At 53.3% G+C, this 22,301-nt stretch overlaps 1 long non-coding RNA gene across 1 annotated transcript in view; it reads left to right on the plus strand.

Moving 5' to 3' along the window:
* Positions 1–15,019, plus strand: part of LOC125111055 (uncharacterized) — a 29,395-nt gene extending 14,376 nt beyond the window's left edge. The window contains exon 4 of the long non-coding RNA XR_007130820.1: positions 14,813–15,019. This is a non-coding gene — a long non-coding RNA (uncharacterized LOC125111055). The remainder of the gene's footprint in view (positions 1–14,812) is intronic.
* The last annotated feature ends 7,282 nt before the right edge of the window (positions 15,020–22,301 follow it).

Genomic DNA, 22,301 nt, shown 5'->3' on the forward strand with positions numbered 1-22,301 from the left:
CATGGTCGTGTCTGTTTTTATACCCAAAGACAAAGGAGTGGGAGGAGAGGTCTTGCCATACACCTGCTGACCTGCTGATTGGCTGGGGAAGAATGGGGTCTTCTGATACGCTTCCTGGTTCGTTGGGGAAGGATGGGGTCTTTGGATACACTTGCTGGTTGGTTGGGGGCCTGTGTTGCCTCTATAGGGGCGTCATTAGGAGCAGGCTACCTGCCTTTTCTAGAGGGGGCAGGAGGGAGTGGGCCAGGCTCATCAAGGGGAGGAGATGAGGAGGGGGCCACATACCTTTCCTTGCAGGGGGGGCAGGAAGGAGTAAGTAGGCCAAATTGCTGGGGTGGGGACGTCCTCAGGAACATTGTAACAATTACAGTGAGACCCGCGGGCTGATAAGGGTTTGGCCATTCTTATCTCGGCCAGAGGCTTTTTGAATTTTATCTCCTTGGAGAAGACTTGAAGTCCCACAGTGGGGAGCATTACTGGCACCATTTTTTAAAGGAAACACATCTGAGCCTCCAAGGGGTTTGGTGGTCACATGGGTGGTCAAAGGTTAAGCCAGAATCAAACCCAGGATTCCTGACTCTTAAGTCATCCACCTGCCCTGACTCTTAAGTCATCTCACCCCTTTGGAGCTCAAGGTAGTAATCAGCTCTGCAAGAAAGGACTCAGGTCCACTGTTAGTGGCTGCTGCTGGTGTGACAAGACAAATTAGATTTTTTCTTTTTTTTCTCTCAGACATCAGATCTTTTACATTCAAGTGGGTATTGTTCTCTTCAGGGTAACCCCCTTGGAAAGTTGGAGACGTATGCCGATCATGTCTCACTGTTAACACACCTCCGCAGGTCCCCACGTAGTCTTGAATATTGGTGGGTGTTTGTCTTGGGGTAAATTGCATCCTTGGAAATAGTCTAAAGTCATTTGGATTCAAGCCTGGCGAATAGGGTGTGGTGCTAAAATAGGTGGTTTTGCTGTGGGTCAAAGCCCTCTGAAAACATTTCTCAGCCAAGTGCAGTATAGACACTCTCTGGTCCATAGGCCCCAGCTTTGGGGTGGTGCAGAGATGTCTCAGATGTTTCAGAATCTTGACATGTGCAATAAAGCTTGATTGGCTCTTTGGTGGGAGAGAGAAGGAGGGGAAAGGGGGGCCCTGGTCTTGAAACCAAATGACCCATGGTTTTTTCCTCACGTTTTGGGGCCACTCTCGCCAGGGGAGCTGGAGTTCCCTGGCAGATACATGGGGCCTCTGGTCCTGGGTCAGCTGGGGAAAGTGGCTCTATTGATGATCATCTTTCCGCCAAAAGTGTTGCCCAGTCTGACCCCCTCTGGAGGACACAGTACCGGGAACGTGTCCCTTCTGCCCATCACGAGAGTCCATCCACCTTTGACCAAACGATTTCTTGTTTTCTCGTGGGACTTCGCCTTAGCTGAACTCTTCAGCCATCATTCTCATTGTTAATCATCTCTTTCGATGGACTGGATCATTTACCGTTTTCAATACATTCATTGGGCGCAGGGAGGGAAAGTGTGCCGGCTGGGCAGTGGCTCTGACAGTGTCCTGCTTGTCCTCCTCTCTTTAAGCCCAATGGGTCTTCTTACATCCCATTGTTTTGACATTATCTCACTTCCACACACTTCTCTGAGCCTCTCAATTGTCCCCTTTGCAAGATTTAGATGGCTTTGGCTCTGCTTAGCCTTGTTTTTCAGGCTTTAAGCATATTCACTCAGGGAGTGAATTTGTGGCTCAGCGGTAATGAACCCGACTAGTAACCATGAGGGGGCGGGGTTCAATCCCTGGCCTTGCTCAGTGGGTTAAGTGAGGATCAGGTGTTGCTGTGAGCTGTGGTGTAGACATGGCTTGGATCTGGCTTTGCTGTGGCTGTGGTGTAGGCTGGCACCTGCAGCTCAGATTTGAGCCCTAGCCTGGGAACTTCCATATGCCGTGGGTGTGGCCCTAAAAAAACCCCAAAAAACACAAAAAAACAATAAACACCCCCCAAATCACTCACTCACTCTATGAAGCACTAACTCATTGACTCATCCTGTCTCCATCAGGCCCTCTGGGGCTGCGGTGGAGGCAGGGAATGTGCACGTGCTGAGAGGGAGGAATTGCTGCTGTGGGTTGATGCATGTCAATCTCTCTTCCTCTGCTTTCATGGAAAACCCATCTGGTGACGTTATTGTCCTATGAAGTATGTACAATTTAATAGAGGCCCCTGGAGTTAAGTGCCCTTACCTCTGTTATTTTAGATAAGCTCAATGAAAGCCTGGGGAAATTATTCCACCTCTATGAGCTTCAGTTTTGTCATCTATAGAGTGGGACTGAGAATAAGCGCCTTCTGGGAGGTAGTGAGGACCAAGTCAGATGATTCATACTAAAGCTTGGCTCGTGACTAGTGCACCATAGGCCCCCCGAAGTGAAAGCCATTTTTAGGATTACCGAAATGGTAATCATTACAGCTCCAGGGGGCTGTGAGCCAGAGCTGGTTTGGGCCAAGTGAACTAATGGATCCCAGAGGAATTGGAGCCGAGGCCAGTGCGATCTCTCTGTGGCTGTGATTCATTTAGCCAAGAAGCTATTTTGATTGATTCAGGAAACATCCATGATCACCTGTGTGTGTGTGTCAGGTAATTTCCTAAGTACCAGATTGCTCAGGCAAAGAGAAAACTTTTTTGGTTTTTGGCCGCCCTGTGGCATAAGGAGTTCCTGGGACAGGGATCAGATCTGAGCTACAGCTGCCACCTGTGCTGAAGCTGCAGCAATGCTGATCCTTAACCCACTGAGCCCGGGCCTGGGATCGAATCTGAGTCCTAGTGCTGCAGAGACACTGCTGATCCCATTGTGCCACAGTGGGAACTCCAGGAACACTTTTTATCTGGACTCGCAGTCAGTTTCATGTGTACCTGGGTGAGAGCATGTGTAACATGTCCCTGTCTTGTGTGTGCACATATATGTAGGTATTTTTAAAGCCCTGTGTGGGTAATGGTGAGTATAGCCTTGTGTGCAGAGGGGAGGACAAGTGGGTTGGGGCTGAAATGTAGGAGGGGCATTGCTGTCATGAAGCTCAGCTGGGCAAATAGCTGGCCGTGTCCCAGCTTGGCCATGAGGAGAGGATGGCTTCCTAGAACATTCTGGAGAGCTAGAAACGTACACCGGCCCCACCCTGTTCCCTCTCCTGGTCCACTAGAGCAGAGTAAATCTGAAGCCAGAGCCGAGCTGCTCTCCTGCTGGGTACTCCAAACTAATTTTCTGGTGCATTATACACTTTGCCTTTTGAACAATCAATGGCCTTAAATGCTGTTTAGTTCCTGCAGCCAAATCCAAGAGAAATAAGACATAATCCATCTGGCTGATAGGGCCAGAACGGGGAGGAAAGGAGAGAGAGAGAGGGAGGCTTGAGCTGCCCTGGGGAATCTCTGCTTGGTACTGGGAGGGAGGGGGAACTGGAGCGACCTGCCAGCTTTCGAGGGAATGGGCCTTTAAGAGATATTGATGGCTGGCTAATCACAGCCCTGTTTGTCTCAAGGCATCCTATCCATAGAGCTGTCACTCGCAAGAGCTGAGCTCCAGCGGGTAAGGCTGGGATAAGGCTCAGGATTCAAGGTTCGGAGGGAGGGCCCTGGCCTTGGTGTAGATGTCCTCCAATCCTGGATGGAAGGGTCTGGCTTGGGTCTCTGTCTGGAGCTAGAGTTCAGGCATAATCCCCTAGAAGCCCTGAGATGGCACCAGACAGGGTATCTGTGGGGGCAGGGATGTGGTGTCCCAGAGCAGGTGTGGGGTTGCTTGGAGGGCCCCACACCTGGCTCAGGAGGGGACAGTATGGGCCCTGCAGGCCCTGCCCTGGGGTGCAGCCTGGAAGAGGATGGGATGTGGGGACGTCATGGAGGGGAAGGGGTGAACTTGGCCTTCCTCTTCGGGTTATTCCCACAAGAAAGGGGAAAGCAGCTTCTCCCTCCTGTGGAGCATCTTCTCCCACAGGTGAAATTGCTAGAAGGACAAACAGTGAGCATCTTAGGTGTCCCTGATGCTCCTGACAGCCTGAAAATCTGCCTCCCAAGCACCCCCACAGGTCCTCCATTTCTCCCCCACCCTCTGGCCTGTGCTCCCCACAGAGAAATGAGTTAGAGGAGTTGGGTGTCCAGCCCAGGGCTCGGTTTCCCTGTCACTGTCTAGAGACAGGCAGGTGGAAGACCCAGGCCTCTGCCGGGCCCAGGGGCTTGGCTCATTCCCCTTGTGGACCGAATGCCCAGAAGGTGGAAAGAGTGACCTTCATGGCGTGATGTCAGCCAGGCAGCAGCCTGGTGAGATGCGAGGGAGGCAGGAACACACCTCACAAAGTGTTGTTTAGGGGTGTCTCCCTGGGGGTGGGGGAGGTGGGAGGTGGCAGCTCTTCTGCCCTGCCCTGCCCTGCACCTGGCTCTGGGGCATGGGACCCACCCTAACTGCCTGTCAGCATCTCCAAGCAATGCCACAGGTCTAGGTTGCTGCTGGTGCCACACTTGTAACATGGGTGGCATCTCAGGGATGGGGAGGATGGCAAGACCAATGAGGAGTCTACCCAGGTGCCAGGGCAGAGGAGCCACAGGTAGGGGACAGAGAGCCTGGGGGGGTGGGTACAGCCCCATATAGAAGGGGCCTCAAGATGGGCAGTTGGAGTTCCCGTCATGGCTCAGGGGGTTAAGAACCCTACATGAGGACTTGGGTTCCATCCCTGGCCTCACTCAGTATGTTAAGGATCCGGGGTTGCTGTGAGCTGTGGTGTAGGTCCTAGACACAGCTCAGATCCCACATTGCTGTGACTGCGATTTAGGCTGGTGACTGTATCTCTGATTATACCCCTAGCCTGGGAACCTCCATATGCTGCGAGCGTGGCTCTAATAACACACACACACTCACACGCATACACACACACACACACACACACACACACGCACACAGAGATGGGCAGTTGGGGGCTAACTTGGAGGAGGACGAGTGGGAGGAGAGAAGCTGGGCTCGCTGTTTGCTTGGGCCACTGGAGGCCTCCAGCTTTTCACAGCCAGGGCCTAGGGTTCCCCTGTGAGACCTGGCCCTGCCTGGCCCTGCCTGGCCCTGCTTAGCTGGAGAACTTCTCCTGCTTCTTTGGTCCAGGACTTCAGCTGCTGCAGCATGACAATCCAGAGGTGGCAGCAGCTCTCTGATAAGGGCGGGGCCTGTGCACTTCTCTGATGGGTAATTATGCTTAGAGCGTGTTTTACGGAGATGCAGGGCTTGTCTGACAAGGCACATGCTTGTTCTTGCTGCGGAGGCAGCTGGGGAGCTGAGCGGAGAGGCCAGGGGCTGAAGGTGACGTTGCCGCTTGGGGAAGCCGTTGTAGATGATGAGAGGCTGATCCCAAGGGGGCACGCATCCAACTGGGCCCCCACCCCTCCCCTGACCAGGGAAGCGAAGCAAGGGGGTGGGGCTGGGCCAGAGGACCTTTGGAACAGAAGGAGCTGGGGGATGTCACACACTATCCTTCTGGACCTTTGGAACAGAAGGAGCTGGGGGATGTCACACACTATGGTAATAGTTATGATGACAATTTATTGTGAATACTTTTAACAGCAGAGATACCGAATGTTTATTTTGTGTTCTGTATTATTTAAAGCATTTTCACATTTGATTCTCACCATCATCTTTTGATGAAGGATAGACTTTTATCCCACATCGTTTGAATGATGAAAAAGGGAGACCCAAGAACATGGGGTGGCTTGGTCAAGATCACAGGGCAGAGCCAGGTCCAGAGCCTGGTTCCTGACTCGCTGTTTGGGCTGCCTTCTCTCTCTCCGAGCTGGACAATCCCTCTGTTAGAGAGTCCAGCCCCGTGTCACCCCAGGGTCCCTCTGTGTGTGTGAGGCCCCCCCGCGTGGGAGTTGAGAGGGGGGAGGAGGGGCCGGGTCCCCCCACTGGGAGGCTCTTGCAGCAGGACAGGCATTCACCAGAGGTGGAGGGAGGCTGATCTGAAGGCGCAGGTGACGAGAGAGGGAGATGGCGCGATGCGTGTTTCTGCAGACACCAGCCTGCCATTCGAGGAGGCTGCAACACTGATTGCCATCTGCGTGCGGGTCTGCTTTAAGAGACGCTGCATGACAAGTAGCCCTTTCTGTGCGCTGCACACGTGAAGATAGTGCCAATGAACACCCTGCGGATTCTGTATTGAGAAGCCGAGAGACCAGAAAAGATGACAGGATCATTCAATAAGGCTGGGATAAATCAGAGAAGGCTTCCTGTTAGAGGCAGTGCTCAGCAGAGTCTGGAAAGGAGAGGACAGGTGCCATTAGAGGGGAAATGAAAGACCTGAGTCGAAGGAAAGCCAGTGTCTTTGGAATGGTGAGCACGTTAGCTTGGAAGGCTAGACGTGGGGGGACTTGGGGTGGGCGAGGGGCCTGGGGTTGCTGATGATGGAGCTGGCTGGTTAGATGTGAATTCGGTAAAAGCTAGAAATTAAGGAGCCCCTGAGGATGGGTAGAAAGCAAGACATATGATGAAAACAGTGTGAAATGCTTCGCAAGGCTTTGTGTAGAACGAGGAATGGATGGAGAGCCTGAGGACAGGTGTGGGCTGATGAACACTGGGGAATTAGCAGCTTCCCACTCTGCCTTGGAATTCCAGACGCTGCCTATGGGTCAATGTCTCCCACAGCCTATGCCCCTCCCCCCTCCACGGCACCTTCCCCACCCAGCCAGGACCCAGCCTTCCCTCTACAGGATGCCAATTCAGAGCTGCATTCTGCCTCAGGCTCCAAGACAAATCTTGCTGCTCTGGGAAGATGCCCTGCTGCTCCTTCTGCTCCACTCCGGGTGATTGATGGCTGCGGAAGGTGGGTGAGCAGACTGTCTCGCCCAGCCCAGTTTAGATGGTAGGAGTGGGTGGCAAGCAGAGTTCCAGGGTAGCTGGAGAGGAGGATAGGCCAGGGAGATGACCAGGGATGCTCCAAAGCCTGGTTCCAGATAGCGTGGCAGGTGCCAGGGGCCAGGAGAGGATTGCAAAGGACCATACAGTTAGCTTAATTTTAGATTCTTCTGAGCAGAAAGAAAGTAACAATTTGCCGCCTAATTTCTTGGATTCTCAAGGCCATCCTGGACTAGGGCCCCCCAAACCGTAATAGTTGGGGGAGCAAGGCCCACTTTGCTCCCCTCAGCAAGGGGAAGCTGAGGCTCAGGGAAGAAGGAGGTGGTTTATCCCTCAAAGGGTGTGTTCTGTGAATCCCACTGCAAAGTGCCTTTTCGCAACCTTTGCCCTTTCTCGGGGCTCCACAGTGTGAGTTTCAGAGAGGGTCTCTTCTCTCTCTGTCTCTCTCTGCCAGGCCTTCCTGGGGAATTTGAAAGGGACAACTCCTCTTCTCAGGATTGGGGATGTAGGGAACCCAGGAGCCATGGGCACCTGTAAAACCAATTTAAAAATCAGTCTAGCCGACCAGCCCCCAAAGGAACCAAGGGAGCTATAGAGTAACTCAAAAGCAGACACTAATGGAGGAGAAAAGAAATGTAGTTACATATTCATCAGCTTTTAAATATTCATGAGGATTGTAAAGCAGATTAATTTTCATGCCTCATTTCTCCCGTGGTTCCCGCTGTCCATATTTTACTGCAGCAGCAGAAGAGAAAGGAGCGATGGATCACTTGGCCACTGTCCTCGCCATCACTTAAGGAGCAGCGTGCGTGTGGGTGCAAGGGTGTGGATGCGTGTGCGTGTGTGATGGGCGGGGGACAGACGAGGTGGTCTCTGTGGAGGTGAAGGGGTTCGCCTCTTGAGGGACAGGTCTCTGGCCAAGGCAGGATGATGTAAGTTCGGCAGGACCCAGCAGCACGAGAGTGTAGGCAGGGCTGGGACCCGTCAGAGGGAGAGGGAGGGGCCTGGAGGGGAGAGGGCTCTGGGGGCATCGAGTCCATTGCCAGCCTCCCCAAGGTGAAGAGAGGAAAGGACATTCACGAGAGTCAGCGAGAGTTTCCTCTCCACTCCCCTAAACTAACAGCCTGAGACGAATGATTGGGTGGGGCGAGAGAGCAGGAGAGGGGCACGTGGAGAGGGCCAGAGGAAGGTATGGAGAGACCGAAGGACAAAGAGAAGGTGGGCACCTGGGGAGGGGAGAAAACAGACAGAGAGAAGGAAGTGAAAGGGTGAGCAGGGCCCCCGTCTGACATCTGTTCCAGGGAGAGCGTTAGAATCAAAGGACGTGGGCTAAAAGCAGCGAGGATGGAGGCTAGATATCTGGAAGGACTTTCAGGTCCCAGGGCTCTTAGACCTTCTCACTGTGAGGCAGAGTGAAGGCAGCCTGAGACCAGAGATGCACGAAGGATTGCTTGGGAAGCACAGCCAACAAGCTTTAGGAGATTCAGGAGGAGTTCCCGCTCTGGTGCAGTGGGTTAAAGAATCTGGCGTTGCAGTGTAGTTTGCAGCTGTGGCTTGGGTTTCATCCCTGGTGTGGGAACTTCCATATGCCATGAGTGCAGCCAAAAAAAAAAAAAAAAATTAGGAGACTCAGTGTCCGATGCAGGGTATCAAGGTGAGCCATTCTAGAGCCAAGGGGAGAAAGGTCATCATCCAGAGTCATGGATGAGAAAGAGGGAGCCTGCAAAGTAGCAAATGAAGGGCCCTGGGGGACAGAGCCACTGATGCTGCTGCTTCTTGGAGGCCCTGGAGTGCGGTTCCTGGAGTTGGCCCCTAGTGGTTTGGGCCAACTTTCTTGGAATAAGAGGAGGGATGAGCTGGCCTCTGTAGGGTCCATCTTGGTTTGCCAGCTCCTGCTCCCTTCTGTGGAGGCAGAGATGTATTCCATGAAGCAGGGTCCTAAGGTGCTCTCTGGCGACTGAGTGTCACTAGGCAAGACCTCCCAATGGGTCCCCAGCTCAGCTTCGTCCCCTCCATTCGGCCTTGGATCTCTCCCCCAAATTCCTAATAAGTGACCAGCTGCCCACTGCTTACCTCCATGTGGGTGTCTAGGAGCCTCTCAAACCTGATGCGTCCTCGAGGAAGCTGACCTCCCGCACTCCCCGCCTACGGACGTGTTTGGGCTGCAACCTTCCCTGTATCGGCAATGGCACCCCCTTCCCTGTCAATGGCATCTCCATCCTTCCCGCTGCTCAGACCAGAAATCTTTGGGGTCATCCTTGGCTCTTCTCTCTTTCAGTCTTTTAACATAACATTCAGATTATTCTGTCTTTTTTTTTTTGTCTTTTTAGGGCTGCACCCATGGCACCCGGAGGTTCCCAGGCTAGGGGTCCAATCGGAGCTGTTGCAGCTGGCCTTCAAGAGAGGCACAGCAACTCGGGATCCGAGTCGTGTCTGCAGCCTACACCACAGCTCACAGCAAAGCTGGATCCCTAACCCACCGAGCGAGGCCAGGGATCAAACCCGCATCCTTATGGTTCCTAGTCGGATTTGTTTCCGAGGAGCCAGGATGGGCGCTCCAACATTCAGATTATTCTAAATGTACCTCCTACCACCTCTGTGGCCGCCACCCAGGTCCAAGCCCTCACCTTCTCTTGTCTCGATTATCACAGGAACTCTCTGCTCTCCTTCTGTGGCCCGTAAGGCTTGTCACAGTCTAGTCCCTCCCCATGGTCTCGGATTGTGTCTCTTTCTCACTCAAACCCTGAGAGCTATGCCTGTCTCTCTGTGGTTTCCTGAGCAAGGGCCTTTGATTCTGTGTCTTATTCATTCCTTTCCTTCAGCACTTGGCTCAGTTCACCTTCTCAGTGAGATAGTCCCTGAACACCCTTTTTAAAATACTGCTCCCTGGAGCTCCCGTCGTGGCTCAGCGGAAACGAATCTGACTAGCTTCGTTCCTGAGGACGCAGGTTCGATCCCTGGTCTCGAGTGGTGGGTTAAGGATCCGGGGTTGCCATGAGCTGTGCTGTAGGTCACAGATGCGGCCCAGATCTGGCTGGCTGTGGCTGTGGTGTAGGCTGGCAGCTACAACTCCAATTCGACACCTAGCTTGGGAACCTCCGTATGCTGTAGGTGCGGCCCTAAAAAGACCAAAAAAAAAAAAAAAATACTGCTCCCTTCCCCAATTCTCTCTCTGTCTCTGACTCTTGTCCAGGTCTATTCCCCCCACACCCCTGAAGTACTCTTCACTTTCTAGCAAGCCACACAGTTACTTATTGTTGTTTATTGTCTGCCTCCACCCACTGGAATATTAGCTCCATAAAGGCAGAGAGCTATCCAGTTAGTTCAGTGCTTTATCCCCAGCACACAGAGCAGGGCCTGGCACAGTGGCCATCCCGTTGGAGGTTTCCCTAATAAATGTTGATTGCATGGGAAGCCTCCCCTTCTGCCCATAGATTAGCTGCTATGGTAACTGCCCACCCGATGGAAAAAACTGGACACTGGACAAAATATAGGAAACCACTACTTTCAGACAGCAGGCAATGGGTAGCTCGGTGGTCCCTCAGAGACAGAAACAGCCCCACTCACCGCGTCAGTTGACTGCCCTGGAGAAAGTTTCCAGGCCGAGGCAAAGGAGTAGGGAATCCCAAGCAGAGCCTGGAGTTGAGTAGATAAGACAGGAATTGAGGCTGAGGAGGCCAGACCTGTGGGCAGGACCCTGGAGAGAGAGTTGCTGAATGGGGGAAGTTCTGGAGATCTGTAGAAGGGCCTCAAAACTTGGGCCGAACACTGATTTACACACAAGTGAGGTGAAGCACCACAAGATCTTAGGGAAAGAAGTGCTAGAAAGCAGAAGACTGAACAATTCCTGGAGCCCGCACTGGGCTTGGAATGGTTCAGATTCCCACCAGTGGGTGTGGAGAGAGCTGTCATTTATGTACATGGTGCATTGCCTGGAGTCCTCAGAAAGATGTTACCTTAGCCCGGGACCAAAGGGTGCCCTGGACCTGTCCTAACAGAGCTTAAAAGCAAGACTTAAAAGGGTCACAGTGATTCCTTAAAACAGAGCCAGAACAAAATCCAGCACTCTTCAACGAAATCTAGAACCCCGTGTAAAATTCGTAATATATGTCATCGAATAAAAAATAAAAAAAAAGGTCAGTCATGCAAAGAAGCAGAAAGATAGGACCTAGAACCAGAAGCAAAATCAATCCACAGAAATGGACCCCCAAACGAGTAAGATGTTGGAATTGGCAGACAAGGATATTAGAGCACTGGTTATAAATAGGCGCCATGCGCTCAGAAATGTAGAGGAAAAGGTGAACACAGGAGGAGGAAAATGCGAGATTAACAAATGACCTTATAAAGATGAAAACAGAATATCCAAAATGGAAATTACTCTTGAACAAATAAGTGATTTTCTTTCTGCCTCTGCCACTACCCAAACCATTTGGAGGATAGAGGAATTTTTCCCCTTAAAGCTCATTCTCCCAGTAGCCAGCACTGACCCCTTCTGTGAGGGTCCTACTTCTCAGTTCTCCAGGGTCTGGAGAAACAGGTTTCTTTTGTATTTGGCCCCCAAATGCAATCCGGATTTCAGGTAGCCGGATTGCAAAGCTCTTTAGAGTCTTATTTCCGTGGATGTTGCCTGAATTCCCTCCTGGGCCCCCTGACGTGAGCACGCCTCCTCCTGTCCAGCTCCTTAGTGAACCTCTCCTCTCCACCAGCCTCCCTTCATCCAGCAGGTAGGGATGGAGCTCCTGTGATGGGCTCATGGCTCTGCCTTGTGGTGCTCCAAGTCTGTCCAGGTAGGCACAAGGTAAGGAAGAAAGTGACAAGTCTTGCGAGATCAGTGGGGTTATATAAAGCACTCAGGAAGAGAGAAAACTTCTCTTGGAGGTCAGGAAAGGCTCACGGAGGAGGTGGCATTTCTGCTGGGTTTTGAAAGATGGATAAGGTTTGGGCTGCTGGGGATGAAGGGCCTGGTATTCTAGGCCAAGCTGAGTGTCCTCTTGAAGTCCCTCTCTCTGTGTTCCCTTGCTGAGCCCAGATGCTCTCCCCTTCTCTCAGCCCCTGGGTGGGGCTTTGCTGTTGAGAGTGGATCCTGCACCAGCAGGATGGGCAGCCTCGGAACTCAACTGTGCTTCACCTCCTTGGGCTCCAACCAGATGGAACGGGGCCCCAGATGGGCAGTTTGTGGGAAGAGTGTTTCCAGGACAGGTTCAGAGCCCAGTCTTGGGGGAGCAGGTTTGAGCCAAGACTGGATGACTCAGGTCTCTCTGGCCCTTGGCCCCCTTTCAGCTGCTCCCCAATGCCCAGGTCAGTGCCCTGCCAGCTGCCAGCGCTGCCGTGAGGTGCCCCTGCCTAGTGTGGGGGCATCTGAGCACCTCGTTTCCCATCTCACCTCTCCCTTCCCCCACCCTCTCCACCTTCTCCACTCTGTGAAACCATTGGTTCCTAAAAAGGGCACAGTTTTTTACAGGCTGCTTCCCATACATCACCTGATCCTCAAGGTCATTTTAGGGCATGGCAGGCATGTGCAAATGCGCAGGGCTGGGGGTGGCGGTGCAGGTGCCCCTCCTTTGCGCATGTTTGGGATAGATAAGGAAGAGCTTGTTAGTGACAATGATGTCACTGCACGAAGCCCGAGGCTAGAGGACTGGGGGTAGAGGTTCCCCAAAGTGGGAGGTTTGAGCAAGGTGAGTGGGGAGCTCAGATACAGGCTTCGAGGTGACATATGTGCCCCTCCTCACCTCTCACCTTCCTGGGTCAGCCACCTCCCCTGGAATGGAATGTCACCCAGGCCAGCTGTTCCTCCTCTTCCTCCCTCACAACAGGGTGGAGAGGTGGTGTCAGCAGAGAGGCTGCTGGGAGTCTGGGTGAGCTCCCCACCCCCACGAAGCCTCAAGCCCCAGGCTGGGCAATGCTGCCTGTGTCCCTGGGCACCAGGTGAGCGCAGGCTGGGGAACTCTTAGAAGAGGGTGCCGCAGTTGGGGGCGGCTCTGAGTCCTGACTTTGGTGCCAGATGGAGCCAGGCCTGAATTCCATCTCCACTAACTTTGCGCCCCAGGCAAGTTAACCTCCAACCCCCGGTTTCCTTGCCTTCTCTGTAGACTGGAGATAACCGTACTCCCACCTTCCAGTGGGGCATGCTGGGCACTGAGTAAATGCAAGTGTTATTATAATGTTTGTTTCTCTTGCTGGCGGACTTGCTGAGGAAACGGAGGCTGTACCCACACAGCCCTGTCCTGGCTTCTCACTCCAGCTGCTTTCAAAGAGGCCCCAGCTTCCTGGCTCTTGTTCTGGATCTTTGTCTGACAACAGCCCCCAGAGGAACCCACTGCATCCTTAATTGCAAATCTCTCGCTTGGCAAAGCCATCAGCACCTAATGTCCCATGTCATTGCTGGTTCTCTGCCTGCAGACACCTCACTCCTGGGGGCTGCTCAGCCACCTAGGACAACTCCATCTGGCCAGGAATGGCCATAGCGGCTGGGGGGGTGTTGTTGGGGGGGGGGCAGGGCCAGAACCTTCCAATGACACATCGGTGACAATTTGCTCACAAATAATTGAACGCCAGAGGGTGAAGGCCTCTGTGACTCTATCCCTGGTCCTTTCTACCGCTTTGGACCCTCATCTCTTCCTCTTCTCGAAACCACAGAGGTACCTCTGATCTACCCCAAAGCCTTGTCCATCTCCTTGCCACAGGCAACCCTTAGACTCAGGGTGAAACTGAGGGCCCCCCCACTAGCCCCACCCTAACTTGGCTCTGATACCTGTGTGGAATTTTTAAAGGAGGGCCCAGCAAAAAGTCAGGGCTGGGGAAGATGAGCTTGGAGGAAGATTCAGAACAAAGCGGAGACTGGGATCAAGGGAAGGCTTCTCCCAGGTGCCCAAACTCCCATCCCCAGGGTCCCAGGGCAGGGCCGCTCTCCTGGGCTGGCACCTATAAAGACCCCTCCCTGCCCCAGCATCCAGGGAGCACTCAGGGCTCAGGGAACAGCTTCCTCAGGGGTTCACCTGCAAGACTGGCCTGAGGTAGCTTTGGCTGCCCCCCAGGATGGGTTGGACAGTCAGTGGGCAGCTCGGCCAGCTTGCTCAGTCACCAATTCAGGGTGACAGACTTTGTTCAAAGGAAGCCCAGGGCCTCCCCACATGTGAGAAAGAGTTTGGAAAGAGCCCAGGGGAGGGGGACCCTCCCAGTGCCGTCATCGTCCCCCCCACCCACTTCTCCTGGCCACGTTCCTACCACCACCCCTCCCAGGCTCCAGGGGATGTGTCTCTTTTACCTTGAGCCCAGGAAGAGACACAAACCCTTTTGCTGGTTCCTCTCCGCATTGCTGGGATCTGCTGGCATTTTCACAAAGGACTTCCATAAATACTGAGGGAGAACAAAAGGCAAGTAATTACAGAAAATACAAACACCATGAAAACAGTCAAGTTTCTAAAGTACAGGTTTCCCAGCCTCAGATAACCACCCTGGAGCCCAAGAAGCTGGCCTGCCTTCCCACAGGCCCCGGGCCAGGCTCCAGCCCTCACAGACCGGCTTGCTGTGGCACAGCTTGGCTCCCTTGGGGCCAGGGGCCCAGGCCGAGCCCTCACCCCTCATTCCTGCTCGAGGATTTGCCTCAGCCATAGCTGTGGTGTCTGACACACCAGGTGGAGGCTTTGGCTCCCTTGAGGGCACCTGCTGAGACAGGCAAGCCCGCATCCCCACCCCCAGGCCTGTCCCAAGCACATCTGGCTGTGGAATTAGTTACTGGCTGACTCCCGGTGGCCTCTGAGCCGACCTGCTCACACACAATAGAGGGCATGCTGCAGCCTTTGTTCAGTGCAACCAGACCCCCTGGCCTGAGGTGGATCAGACTAGAACAGGTGCTTGAGCCAAGCCGAGATGCTCAGGATTCTGTCTCTGGGCTATTGGGATTGGGTCTCTCCATGCTCTTCTTTATCTCTCCCCCTGCAGGTTCGGGAGCCCTGAGTGGCCACCTTGGATCTGGAGGTCCGCCCAGGTGTGTGGAGAAGAAGCTGAGGATGAGACAGGGGTGTGGGTGCGAGATGGGGAGCGGGTGCAGGAGCCCCTGTCCTTGGTGTCCTTGACTGAGTCTTGACTGCATTCCTGCTCTTTACCACACTCCTGTGTCCCTTTTGTAAACTTCCCCTTTTATTTAAATGCTGGCCCAAGTGGATTCTATAACTTGCAGTCCCCGAGTCCCAGCCACACCTGTAACTGGGACAAACACAAGAGTGCTGTCGGGGCCGTAGAGGACCCAGGTGGCCCGGTGCAGGGACCCGCTGGAGGAACTAAGTCCCTGGGAAGACATGAGCGTCATGGAGCATCGACCTTTTTCAACGTATTGGGGGTGGGGAGCCTGGGGAGCTCTGCATGGGGCCAGGCTAGCAAAGGGGACCCCCTTTGGAATTCGGTTTGCCCCTTACAATCAACATCTACTGGTCGGGGAATGGGCCTCTTATTTCCTTCTAGGGGTCCACCTCCTGGCCAGCCCCCTGCCCACCACTCCTGCCCCATGGGTTGTTGGGGAGAGGGGTATAATGCACAGACTAGGAGTTTGAGGCCCAGCTCAGCCACGGAAGAGCTCTGTCACTTAGATGAGTGACTTCACTTCCCTGGGTCTTGTTTTCCTCCCTCAACATGGTAACCACGACCCCTTTGTACTTTGCAGGTTCCTCCAAGCGATCCCCTCCCTTCCCTGTCCTTCCTCCTCCACCCCTGTCTTCTCCTGCTCAGCACTTGCCTTCCCCTCCTGACTCCACCCAGTGCAGCACCTTCCACCCCCTCTTCCTGGGGTTCAGGGCCATCGTGTGCCATCACTTATGTCTAGGGCTTGAGTCTTTCGTTTGGTTGAGATGCTTGTTCAGTCTGCCCCATTAGACACAGGGACTCCCTGAAGGTGGGATCCTGTCGCCTCCCTCTCTCTAGACCCTCCTCCTGCGTGTAGAGGGCAGAGCCCAGAGAGAGTGCCTGGGGGCAGCCTGCCCAGCCAGACCTGTCCACCTGCTCTTTCCTTTCCTTCCCTGGCAGAGAAGACGTTGGAGAATCTACTTTCTAAACTAAGCCAGAGTTGCAGTGTCCCCTAGTCTCTCCTGAAGGGCAGCCCCTTGAGGAGAGATTCTTCCCCATGAGCCCACCCTTCTCACTCCCCGTACCCTTCTCTGGGCAGGGGAGTGGGAGGTGGGTGGTGCGCATCACCTGACCCAGCCTGGGCGACCCCCTTGCAGCTCCTTCCTCTCCCACTGCCTGGCAAGGACCGGGAGTGCCGTTCTCCCTCCCATCGCTGTCATCCGTAGTACCCGCCCCCCTCGCCTCTCGCAGCTTTTCTGTTCCCATCCTGGCTTGTCTCCCCCCAAGGCAGCTGGGAGCAGGGCGCCTTCGATTTCTCTATTCAGTCTGAGGCGTAGCAATTTTCTGCTCTCCCGTAATTAGGGGAATTTTAAGCAAACTCCCCGACGGATGATTACAGCAGGTTCAATCCCAGCTCCTTTGATCAGGGAAGAATGAAGACGTTGTTGGAATATTCCTCGACCTGCCGGCCAGACAGGCTGGGAGGCAGCAGTCTGGCTCTCGGGCTCCCCCTGGAGGGCTCTGGACTTTCATCCCTGGAGTCTGAGTGTCCCTGGGCACTGGAGGGTCCCCAGGGGGAGGACTGGGTTCAAATCCTGCTTTGTTAAGTATTATCCGAGATGTGGCTTCTCTGGCTTTGGGCTAACATCTGGGCTCAAAGTAGGGTTGGGGCTGGAGACTTAAGTGCAAAAGGAAATTAGAGTCACCTGGATTGATCTCCAAAGACTGGTGTGAATGGCTGTGCAGGCACTGTGTTCCCTAGGAGATGTCATTCCGGAGGTGGCCCAAGTGAGCGGGGATTCCTAGGGTTGTGCAGTGTCCAACCTGCACAACACACTTGGTAGCTGGAACCTGCCTGTGGGAAGTTTGAATGACTCTATTTTTCGACAATATCAGAAGAAATGGTGCCTCCTTAGAGTTGAAAGGGCTTCTTTTCTTTATTTCGTCTATTTCCCCAACTCTTTCACGCCTGCCAAAGGCAGTGAGGAATAACGGGAAGAACGTGGCCTTTGGAGCAGCCTGACTAGAGACTGAATTCTAGCTTGGCTATTTCCTGGCTGTGTGACTTTGGGTTTGTTAATGAACCTCTCTAAGCTTTAATTCCTGTATTAAAGGATTATGTTGAGGATCCAATAAGAAATGGATTACAACACTGCTTGGCTTATAATCGGTGCTCGGCAAATATGATTCCCTTTTTCCTTTCCCTGCCCGCCTCATATATTTGGAAAATCATCACCCTGCAGGGCAAGCCCCCTTCTCCTCTGTCTGTGCCCTCCCAGGCCTGTGGACCCCCAAAGCTATGCCAGAGAGAGGACTGGGTGTATTCATAGACTATTAATGTCTCTGGCATTCCTGACCAGGGAATGGTTAATTCCATAGGTTAATTCGGCCATATTTCAGCATAATTATGGTGGTATATTCCTACACTAATTAAGTGGCTTTAAACCATCTCCTCCACGCAGCTCCGTGAATCGTAATTAAGCCTTACCGCCAAGTGCCCCTGCCAGCCACGGAGCCCCGCACACGGCCCGCTCCGCCCGCTCTCAGTCTCAGGAGAGGATGCGCTGGAACCATGGCTTTGAAAAGAACTTATTTTCCTGGGCTCATGTCAGGATGATTCCCAGTGCATATTGGATGAGGCTTTGTATGGCTCCTCTTTTTTTTCCTTTTTTTTTTTTCACAAGGAGAGAGATGAAGAGAAACACAGTGTTGATACGGGTTTATCTTTGTCTCCTGGCTGTTCTGTTGAGTAGATTTGAATAGATTCCCAGGGGATGCAGGTTGGGGTGTGAGAGGGGATGGCGGCGAGCTCGGTGCACGGGTGCGTGTGCCAGGCTGCTGGGAGTGAGCGCGACGCTGTGTGTCACAGCTGTTGTTCACTGAGACCGAGCTAACATCAGCTCAGTCCAGCTACCTGTGAAGGAAGACGGCCGCACCAGGAGACACCTGTTTGAGCTGGTGGGTGGACCTCCTGGCTCCTGACTGCTCTGTTCTCGATGTGCCTTGGAAGGTGAGCAGGGCCCATCCTTTTGGCCACTGTCAGGGTTAGCTCGAGTCATGGTGGGGGTGGGATTGGCACTGTTGTCAGAAGATCCAGTTTTGCATCTTGTTTCCACCGCTTGCTGACTGTGACCTTGAGAAAGCCCTCTGGTTTCCTGAGCCTCAGTTTCCTTATCTGGAAAATGAGAAGAAGACCAGCTCTCTCATAGGACTGCTCAGAAATGGAATAAGATGATAGGATGGTGCCAAGGACCCGTCATTGAAGGTAGCAATTGCAAGCTGATTTTCCGGATGTGGAGCAGGGCTGCCTGGACAGAGCCACATCTTTCTGGGGTTGAGGCTCTGAGGTTCTTATTTGCCAGATGGCTCTTGAGCCTCTGGTCTGCCTGTGTTCACAGAGGCCATGGAGGATCCAGGACCTCAGGTGCAGTGGCACAAGTGTTCACCAGGGGAACCACCAGAACTTGAGTTTTCTCCTGCGTGACCAGTGTTGCTTCAGCTTCTATTACGGGAGCTTGGCGAGGCCTCTGTGGGTCATGGCAGCAAGTGGAGTTGGACACAAGATGCCTGGAAATGTGTATACTCTGGAAGCCTCGATCTTTGAAATGCTTGGCCTCTCGTTCTCCTCTGCCTGCCTCCCTGACCTCACAAGGCGCCATCTCCCCACCCTGCTTCCTGTGGTCCAGCCTCCCCCACCCCAGCTGCCTTCCAGGGGCCAGCCGCTCAGGCAGCAAAAGGCAAAGGGAGCACTTGTCCTCTCTCTGTCTCTCGCTGTGGAGTGATGGCCCTAGGCATTTTGAGTAAGACACTAATTAAATAAAGACAGGTGACAATACGGCAGCATCTTCTGTGAAAGCCAGAGAGACACTTGACTGTCCTCAGCAAGAGGATGGGGAACTGGGGGGATGGGAAGGATGCAGCATTTTTTTAACCTGGTGTCACACACACAGCCCCGGGCTCCTCTGACAAGAGAACACCCTATGAAGATGCAGATAAGGTGAACTGGAAAACTGACTGCAACTCTGCTCGCTGCAGAGGGAGTGAGAGTGGAGCGAGCCTTCCCCCAAACATGATGCATGGGTAGAGGGGATGTGCTTTGTTCTCCCGCTGGGGGGAATGAGAGGCCCGGGGGGGGGGGGGGGGGGGGGGAGGCGCCCAGTTGCATTGAGATGGAGAGAAGGGGTGGTTTTCTCAGGAGAGACGTAGGCTGGATCCAAGGCGAACTTCCTATATTTGCACTCAGAGAGGGAAGAAAGCATGGAGAAGCAGGGCCCAGTGCATCGCAGTGTGAGTGGGCTGGTGGCCATTCAGTGCTTGCATAGCTCTGCTGGCGACATAAACAAAGCCTGTTAGGGATCCCGGTCGAGGGAGGAAGAGGAGGAGGAGGAAGACCTCTGCTGGAGGGAGGGGGAGGTTGGGCAGGAGGTGGGGGGGGCAGCAGGCAGTGGGGGAGGAGGTCATACTTGCAGGGAACAGAATCTGGAGCCCCGGGGCCCGGCCTAAGGAGACACTCCCTGGCCATGACCCTCACACTGCTCTTGTCAGAGAGGCTTGCACAACAAGGACATTTAAACACTTCACGTGTGCCCATGTGTGAACACACATCTGGGCACACACACCCATGTGAACACGCACGCTCTCATGTGAGATGGAAGAAGATGGTCCAGGCTGGACCACCGATTCAAGGTCACAGCGTAGCCTTTGGTATGTAACTGTTCCTTGCTGAGCCTCAGTTTCCTCATCTATGCAGTGGGAATGAATACTCCCTTCTCTGCTGACCTCCAAGAGTTGCCATGGTCATGGGACAGAAGAAAGGGCAGGAAATCTCTGCAGACTGGAAAATCTCTTGGCAGTGAGGCCTAGGGAGGGTCATGATGTCATCTTACCCAAGCCTTTCCTGACCAGGGAGGGACGGGCACCATGGTAGCTTCCCATGCCTCTGCTACCAGCAGCCGGCAAAGCCAAGGTGCCTGGGAAGGGACCGGCCACAGCTCTGTCCACTTGAGCATAGCCCTTCCTAGCCCCGGGGCAGGTGTGGGCCTCCTCTGTCTGAAGGGATGTGGGAGACAAGCAGGAAAAGACCCAAGGACATGACAGTTCCACCACCCAGAGGGAGCAGGAGAAACAAACCAGGAGCCCTGGGCGAGCTCTGGTTACGGCCTCTCCCCTCAGTGGTGCGCAGGGCCTGGGGCGCCCTCTCGATGGGGAACCCATGGAAGTGGTGGGCTCAGGTCAGGTTGGGGAGTCCTGATTTTCCTTGTGTGTATTGAGCTTATAGGAATGGGAAGGGGGATAAGGTTAACCCTGTACAAGATCATGGCCAAAAGGAGCCTGCGGTTAGTGAGGAGCTTGGGGTTTTTCGCTAGATTCTTTTTTTTAGGGCTGCACCCACAGCATATGGAAGTTCCCAGACTAGGAGTTGAATCAGCGCTATAATCACCAGCCTATGCCATAGCCACAGCAACGCAGGATCCAAGCTGCATCTGCCACCTACCCCACAGCTCATGGAAATGCTGCATCCTTTAACCCACTGAGTGAGGCCAGGGATGGAACCCTTGTCCTCATGGTTACTAGTTGGGTTTGTTACCGTTGAGCCAGAACAGGAAGTCCTTTCTAGATTTTTAATGGAAGGAGGTCTTTTGAAATCCCTCCCCCAACCCTGTGCTTTTGGAGGGAGAGAGATGGGGACCATCAGAGAGAAAAGCCCCTTTCAGGGAGCAAGCTGTCCACTGCATAGGAAAGTTCCCAGACCATGCGCCCTCCAAGCTCGAGATGCCCTGGTCTTTGTGGGCTAACATCCAGATAGGCTCTGAGAGTTGAGCATTAGCAGAAGGGAGAGAGGCAGAGAGAAAGATGAGCCCTTCTCCTCCCTCCCATTTCATCCTTGTTGAGAACACAGGGGTTCTGGGGCCACACAGACTCAGATTAGATCCTGACTCTACCATATTCTAGAGCCCTGAGACTCAGAGTCCTCATCTGTGCAGTGTGGATCGCAGTAATATATACACTGTATGCATGTTGTGTAAATTAAATACGATGACATATAAGATGCTAAGTGAAGTGTCTGGCACATGATAAATTCTGAATTAATGTTGACTCTGACTCCCACCACTGTTAGGGAAAGATCCCCTGTTTTATACTGCAGCTTCGCCTGGCCTATCCTAATTTCCAGGAGTGGTAAATGCCACACACACACACACACACACACACACACACACACACACACACACACACACTTATATATAAATTAAACATGATAAAGTGGAGTGGCCAGAGGGCTGACTATTTTAGCTGGTGGCCAGGGATGGTCTCTCTGAGGAGGTAGTGTTTGAACTGAGACTTGAATGATGAGAGGAAGTCATCAATACAAACATCGGCAGGGACAGGAAGGATGAGAAAGAGAAGGACATTCTGGCGTAGGGAACAGCAAGGGGTAGAACCCTGTGAGGGGAGCACACCTGGCATGCGGAGTGTCTGGAGCAGAATTTTAAGCAAGGAAGAGAGCAGTGAGTGTGTTGGAGAAATAATTATGACCAAGTGCCTCCAGGACCCAGGACAGGGTCTGGCACAGAGCAGAAAGGAATAAATGTTCTTGAATGAGTGATTGAATGAAGGGTCCTGGGAACGGGGATCCTAGAAATGGACTCTTCCCGACATCTCCAGCAGCAGTGGCAGAGGGACCAGCTGGGATGGAGACGTGGCTGTGGAGAACATTCATTTCAACTAAACCCAACTCTGTGGAATATGAGGATAAGCAGGGGTCAAGGATCTCTTCCCGGGATAGTGTGAGCTAACTGAAAATACACATATTGGTCTTGGGTCTGGGTTCCTGGCACTGAGCTCCTAAGACCCTTGTGGTTTCCCAAGTGATAAGAGTAATGGGAACATCTTTTTTCTAATATTTGGTCTTTGATCCGGTTCCTGACACCAAGGTCCTAAATCTCCTGTAATTTCCTAAGCGACAGGGGTGTCCTTTGTTTTATGAGGTGATTCTGGGTGGGCTCCCGGATGACTCCTGCATGGGGATGGTCACCAGAAAGACCAAGCCATGATTAGAAGCTTGGAATTTTCAGTTCCCCCACCCTGCTTCTCTAGAGAGGGGTGAGGGGCTGGAAATGGAGTTAACTGATCATGCCTATTGGAGGATGCTTCCATAAAAATCCCCCAAGTGTGGGGTTTGGAGAGCTTCCAGATTGGTGAACACATCCACATACCAGGAGGATAAGACATCCCAGCTCCTGCGTTCAGGACTCTCCCAGACCTTGCATGATGTATCTCTCCATCTGGCTGTTCATCTGTATCCTTTATCATATCCTTTAATAAACTAATAAATATGAATAAGTGTTTCCCTGAACTCTGTGAGCCACTCTAG

The sequence above is a fragment of the Phacochoerus africanus genome, chromosome 11, assembly GCF_016906955.1.
Source record: "Phacochoerus africanus isolate WHEZ1 chromosome 11, ROS_Pafr_v1, whole genome shotgun sequence".
In the NCBI taxonomy this organism is placed as follows: domain Eukaryota; kingdom Metazoa; phylum Chordata; class Mammalia; order Artiodactyla; family Suidae; genus Phacochoerus; species Phacochoerus africanus.